Raw genomic sequence first — 7,500 nt, forward strand, 5'->3', positions numbered from 1 at the left:
CGCCTTCATTTTCGACACAAACGCCTGAGGAGGGAAGCCAACCCTCCGTGTGTCAAGAGACCGTCCCCGCCCCGGCCTCCGACTGATTCTTAGAACGGACGGAAAGAGTCAGGCAAGCCTGTTAAGACTTCCGCGAACTCTCCGGCTTGCACTGAGACGCGAGGTCGATGTGCTCAGCACCACGGGGCCCCTTTCGCCTGCAGGTCCCGAGCCGCCAACATGTTCTAAGTATCGTGTTCTCCAAACCTGGGTGACGGGCACCGCAGGGAGGCAGAGCCATCGCACTTGCCGGGTGGCAGAGGAAGGACCGGACTATGTACAATAGCGGCCAACGACTCCAGAGCCGGTAGTGCGGCGCCTGCTCTCAGCCTAAGAGGCTTTTGGGAGTGCTCAGGCAAGGGTCAGCCTGCACCCTTGCTGGCAGCACCCAGGGGAACCAGGACGCTTGCATCTCTCGCCTTCATTTTCGACACAAACGCCTGAGGAGGGAAGCCAACCCTCCGTGTGTCAAGAGACCGTCCCCGCCCCGGCCTCCGACTGATTCTTAGAACGGACGGAAAGAGTCAGGCAAGCCTGTTAAGACTTCCGCGAACTCTCCGGCTTGCACTGAGACGCGAGGTCGATGTGCTCAGCACCACGGGGCCCCCTTCGCCTGCAGGTCCCGAGCCGCCAACATGTTCTAAGTATCGTGTTCCCCAAACCTGGGTGACGAGCACCGCAGGGAGGCAGAGCCATCGCACTTGCCGGGTGGCAGAGGAAGGACCGACTATGTACAATAGCGGCCAACGACTCCCAGAGCCGGTAGTGCGGCGCCTGCTCTCAGCTTAAGAGGCTTTTGGGAGTGCTCAGGCAAGGGTCAGCCTGCACCCTTGCTGGCAGCACCCAGGGGAACCAGGACGCTTGCATCTCTCGCCTTCATTTTCGACACAAACACCTGAGGAGGGAAGCCAACCCTCCGTGTGTCAAGAGACCGTCCCCGCCCCGGCCTCCGACTGATTCTTAGAACGGACGGAAAGAGTCAGGCAAGCCTGTCAAAGAATTGAGCAGATGTCAAAATCTTTTAAGACTTCCGCGAACTCTCCGGCTTGCACTGAGACCCGAGGTCGATGTGCTCAGCACCACGGGGCCCCTTTCGCCTGCAGGTCCCGAGCCGCCAACATGTTCTAAGTATCGTGTTCCCCAAACCTGGGTGACGAGCACCGCAGGGCGGCAGAGCCATCGCACTTGCCGGGTGGCAGAGGAAGGACCGGACTATGTACAATAGCGGCCAACCACTCCCAGAGCCGGTAGTGCGGCGTGCGAGGTCTGCTCTCAGCGGAAGAGGGTTTTGGGAATGCTCAGGCAAGGGCCAGCCTGCACCCTTCCTGGCCGCTCCCACGGGAACCAGGCTACTTGCAATCCTTTCCCCCAATAGCAAGTGCCTTTTGGAGGGACGGCCGGAGTCAACGTGGGTTTGCCCGCCCTCCAAAGTGTCAAGAGACCGCCGCACAGGCCTCTGACTGATTCTTAGAACAGGCAGCAAGAGTTGGGTAAGTCTGTCGAAAATTTGACAAAGTGTCAAAAATTAGACTTCCGAGAGCTCTTGGGCATGCACACAGGCCTGTCATTCAAGTGCTCTGCCCGCGGAACCGTTTTTCGGATGCCTTTCAAAGTGGTCCCGCGCCGCCATTTTGTTCTAAAAATCGTGTTCCCAGAAATCTCCGGGTACCCCGCCAACCTCACTGTGTCACAATGTCAAGTGGCACTGAATGGGTCTGAATTTCAAATTCGACTGCTTCGCTCTGGAACTCGAACCCGGCAAAACCGTTTGGATTTTTCCCGGTCCAGACTTCCGCGGCAGACAAAGTTAAAGTTTTCGGGCTGCAGACTCAAAACGACATCTGGCCAACCGCCGGGCTCAATTCGCCCAGTTCCTCCGGCACTTCGGAACTCATGTTCGGCATGAGTTTTTGAATCTTTCCCGATGCTTCGGCATTTTCCTCCGCTGACACTTAGAATATTTTTCACACTTGGCCGAAAATTTTTCTAAGTTTTTCTGGTTACTGATTTCTTCTTTTCGGGCATTTTTCTAAGTTTTCTTGGTTACTCATTTCTCATTTTCAAACATTTTTCTAAGTTTTTCTGGTTACTGATTTCTTCTTTTTGGGCATTTTTCTAAGTTTTCTTGGTTACTCATTTCTCATTTTCAAACATTTTTCTAAGTTTTTCTGGTTACTCATTTCTCATTTTCAAACATTTTTCTAAGTTTTTCTGGTTACTGATTTCTTCTTTTTGGGCATTTTCTAAGTTTTCTTGGTTACTCATTTCTCATTTTCAAACATTTTTCTAAGTTTTTCTGGTTACTGATTTCTTCTTTTTGGGCATTTTTCTAAGTTTTCTTGGTTACTCATTTCTCATTTTCAAACATTTTTCTAAGTTTTCTTGGTTACTCATTTCTCATTTTCAAACATTTTTCTAAGTTTTTCTGGTTACTGATTTCTTCTTTTTGGGCATTTTTCTAAGTTTTCTTGGTTACTCATTTCTCATTTTCAAACATTTTTCTAAGTTTTTCTGGTTACTCATTTCTCATTTTCAAACATTTTTCTAAGTTTTTCTGGTTACTGATTTCTTCTTTTTGGGCATTTTTCTAAGTTTTCTTGGTTACTCATTTCTCATTTTCAAACATTTTTCTAAGTTTTTCTGGTTACTCATTTCTCATTTTCAAACATTTTTCTAAGTTTTTCTGGTTACTCATTTCTGCTTTTCCAACGTTTTACTAAGTTTTGCTGGTTACTGAGTTCACACTTTTAAACATTTTCGGGCATTTTTCTACGTTTTTCATGTTACTCATTTAGCACTTTCAGGCACTTTCCTATGCTTTCCTGCTTACTGATTTCACACTTTTAAGCATCTTCGGGCATGTTCCCTAAGTTTTGCAGTTCATTCGTTTGGGACAGTCAGGCAGCTTTCCTAAGCTTTCCTGGTAACCGAATTCACATTGTTGAGAACTTTGGAACCCTTCCCTAAGCTGTGCTGGTTACTCACTTTACCTCTTCAGACACTTGCCCCCGTTGTGACAGAGACCACTTCCCGACTCGGGAAATGCACCAAATTCGGCCTGAACTCAGAGGGCAGTCCCCCCTCGAAGGCGTGGAAGTCGGCAGAATCGCCGGGTCAAATCCGGCTGAGCTACCCGGCTTGGAAGCCTCAAAGTCGGTATGAGCTGTCAGGTTCACTCCCATCCCCGTTTGGACCACTTCCCGACTCGGGAAATTCACCAAATTCGGCCTGAACTCAGAGGACAGTCCCCCCTCGAAGGCGTGTCAGTCGGCTGAACCGCCGGTTCAAATCCGGCTGAGCTACCCGGCCCCGAAGCCTCAAAGTCGGTAAGAGCTGTCAGGTTCACTCCCATCCCCGTTTGGACCACTTCCCGACTCGGGAAATTCACCAAATTCGGCCTGAACTTATACAACAGTCCCCCCTCGAAGGCGTGACAGTCGGCAGAACCGCCGGATCAAATCCGGTTGAGCTACCCGGCTTGGAAGCCCCAAAGTCGGTAAGAGCTGTCAGGTTCACTCCCATCCCCGTTTGGACCACTTCCCGACTCGGGAAATTCACCAAATTCGGCCTGAACTTATACAACAGTCCCCCCTCGAAGGCGTGACAGTCGCTAGAACCGCCGGATCAAATCCGGTTGAGCTACCCGGCTTGGAAGCCCCAAAGTCGGTAAGAGCTGTCAGGTTCACTCCCATCCCCGTTTGGACCACTTCCCGACTTAGGAAATTCACCAAATTCGGCCTGAACTTAGAGGAGAGTCCCCGCTCGAAGGCGTGGAAGTCGGCAGAATCGCCGGGTCAAATCCGACTGAGCTACCCGGCCCCGAAGCCTCAATGTCGGTAAGAGCTGTCAGGTTCACTCCCATCCCCGTTTGGACCACTTCCCGACTCGGGAAATTCACCAAATTCGGCCTGAACTTAGACAACAGTCCCCCCTCGAAGCCGTGGCAGTCGCTAGAACCGCCGGATCAAATCCGGTTGAGCTACCCGGCTTGGAAGCCCCAAAGTCGGTATGAGCTGTCAGGTTCACTCCCATCCCCGTTTGGACCACTTCCCGACTTAGGAAAATCACCAAATTCGGCCTGAACTCAGAGGGCAGGCCCCCCTCGAAGGCCAGGCATTCGGCAGAACCGCCGGGTCAAATCCGACTGTGCTACCCGGCCCCAAAGCCTCAAAGTTGGTATGAGCAGTTAGGTTCACTCCCATCCCCGTTTGGACCACTTCCCGACTTAGGAAATTCACCAAATTCGGCCTGAACTTAGAGGAGAGTCCCCGCTCGAAGGCGTGGAAGTCGGCAGAATCGCCGGGTCAAATCCGACTGAGCTACCCGGCCCCGAAGCCTCAATGTCGGTAAGAGCTGTCAGGTTCACTCCCATCCCCGTTTGGACCACTTCCCGACTCGGGAAATTCACCAAATTCGGCCTGAACTTAGACAACAGTCCCCCCTCGAAGCCGTGGCAGTCGCTAGAACCGCTGGATCAAATCCGGTTGAGCTACCCGGCTTGGAAGCCCCAAAGTCGGTATGAGCTGTCAGGTTCACTCCCATCCCCGTTTGGACCACTTCCCGACTTAGGAAAATCACCAAATTCGGCCTGAACTCAGAGGGCAGGCCCCCCTCGAAGGCCAGGCATTCGGCAGAACCGCCGGGTCAAATCCGACTGTGCTACCCGGCCCCAAAGCCTCAAAGTTGGTATGAGCAGTTAGGTTCACTCCCAAACCCGTTGGGACCACTTCCCGACTTAGGAAATTCACCAAATCCGGCCTGAACTTAGACAACAGTCCCCCCTCGAAGGCGTGACAGTCGGTAGAACCGCCGGGTCAAATCCGGCTGAGCTACCCGATTTGGAAGCCTTCAACACAAAACCCATCCGGCAATGCCACTCAAAAAGGGCCCAAATTCAGAAACACCCCCTTCAATAGGTACCACTTCCTCGGAGACACTACCGGGACACGCTCCCCTCGGCGAAAATTAAGCCCCCACCACTAACTGAAGCCAACCGCAGCCCCAACTTCAACGGAGAAATCAGTAACCAATTCAAAAATGCACTTGGTTACTGATTTGTACTGCTTCAAAAATATTCTAAGTGTCGCTGGTTACTGATTTGTACTGCTCCAAAAATATTCTAAGTGTCACTGGTTACTGATTTGTACTGACTCAAAAATATTCTAAGTGTCGCTGGTTACTGATTTGTACTGACTGAAAAATATTCTAAGTGTCGCTGGTTACTGATTTGTACTGACTCAAAAATATTCTAAGTGTCAGTGGTTACTGATTTGTACTGCTCCAAAAATATTCTAAGTGTCGCTGGTTACTGATTTGTAATGCTCCAAAAATATTCTAAGTGTCGCTGGTTACTGATTTGTACTGCTTCAAAAATATTCTAAGTGTCAGCGGTTACTGATTTGTACTGCTTCAAAAATATTCTAAGTGTCGCTGGTTACTGATTTGTACTGCTTCAAAAATATTCTAAGTGTCAGTGGTTACTGATTTGTACTGCGTCAAAAATATTCTAAGTGTCGCTGGTTACTGATTTGTACTGCTCCAAAAATATTCTAAGTGTCGCTGGTTACTGATTTGTACTGCTTCAAAAATATTCTAAGTGTCGCTGGTTACTGATTTGTACTGCTTCAAAAATATTCTAAGTGTCAGTGGTTACTGATTTGTACTGCTTCAAAAATATTCTAAGTGTCGCTGGTTACTGATTTGTACTGCTTCAAAAATATTCTAAGTGTCAGTGGTTACTGATTTGTACTGCTTCCAAAAATATTCTAAGTGTCGCTGGTTACTGATTTGTACTGCTTCAAAAATATTCTAAGTGTCAGCTGGTTACTGATTTGTACTGCTCCAAAAATATTCTAAGTGTCGCTGGTTACTGATTTGTACTGCTTCAAAAATATTCTAAGTGTCAGTGGTTACTGATTTGTACTGCTCCAAAAATATTCTAAGTGTCGCTGGTTACTGATTTGTACTGCTTCAAAAATATTCTAAGTGTCAGCGGTTACTGATTTGTACTGCTTCAAAAATATTCTAAGTGTCAGTGGTTACTGATTTGTACTGCTTCAAAAATATTCTAAGTGTCGCTGGTTACTGATTTGTACTGCTTCAAAAATATTCTAAGTGTCAGTGGTTACTGATTTGTACTGCTCCAAAAATATTCTAAGTGTCGCTGGTTACTGATTTGTACTGCTTCAAAAATATTCTAAGTGTCAGTGGTTACTGATTTGTACTGCTTCAAAAATATTCTAAGTGTCGCTGGTTACTGATTTGTACTGCTTCAAAAATATTCTAAGTGTCAGTGGTTACTGATTTGTACTGCTTCAAAAATATTCTAAGTGTCGCTGGTTACTGATTTGTACTGCTCCAAAAATATTCTAAGTGTCGCTGGTTACTGATTTGTACTGCTTCAAAAATATTCTAAGTGTCGCTGGTTACTGATTTGTACTGCTCCAAAAATATTCTAAGTGTCGCTGGTTACTGATTTGTACTGCTTCAAAAATATTCTAAGTGTCGCTGGTTACTGATTTGTACTGCTTCAAAAATATTCTAAGTGTCAGTGGTTACTGATTTGTACTGCTTCAAAAATATTCTAAGTGTCGCTGGTTACTGATTTGTACTGACTCAAAAATATTCTAAGTGGGGCTGGTTACTGATTTGTACTGCTCCAAAAATATTCTAAGTGTCGCTGGTTACTGATTTGTACTGCTTCAAAAATATTCTAAGTGTCAGCGGTTACTGATTTGTACTGCTTCAAAAATATTCTAAGTGTCAGTGGTTACTGATTTGTACTGCTTCAAAAATATTCTAAGTGTCGCCGGTTACTGATTTGTACTGCTTCAAAAATATTCTAAGTGTCAGTGGTTACTGATTTGTACTGCTTCAAAAATATTCTAAGTGTCGCCGGTTACTGATTTGTACTGCTTCAAAAATATTCTAAGTGTCAGTGGTTACTGATTTGTACTGCTCCAAAAATATTCTAAGTGTCGCTGGTTACTGATTTGTACTGCTTCAAAAATATTCTAAGTGTCAGCGGTTACTGATTTGTACTGCTTCAAAAATATTCTAAGTGTCAGTGGTTACTGATTTGTACTGCTTCAAAAATATTCTAAGTGTCGCTGGTTACTGATTTGTACTGCTTCAAAAATATTCTAAGTGTCAGTGGTTACTGATTTGTACTGCTTCAAAAATATTCTAAGTGTCGCTGGTTACTGATTTGTACTGCTCCAAAAATATTCTAAGTGTCGCTGGTTACTGATTTGTACTGCTTCAAAAATATTCTAAGTGTCGCTGGTTACTGATTTGTACTGCTTCAAAAATATTCTAAGTGTCAGTGGTTACTGATTTGTACTGCTTCAAAAATATTCTAAGTGTCGCTGGTTACTGATTTGTACTGATTCAAAAATATTCTAAGTGTCAGTGGTTACTGATTTGTACTGCTTCAACAATATTCTAAGTGTCGCTGGTTAC

This window comes from Hemiscyllium ocellatum, unplaced genomic scaffold (genome assembly GCF_020745735.1).
Source record: "Hemiscyllium ocellatum isolate sHemOce1 unplaced genomic scaffold, sHemOce1.pat.X.cur. scaffold_3066_pat_ctg1, whole genome shotgun sequence".
Taxonomy (NCBI): Eukaryota; Metazoa; Chordata; class Chondrichthyes; order Orectolobiformes; family Hemiscylliidae; genus Hemiscyllium; species Hemiscyllium ocellatum.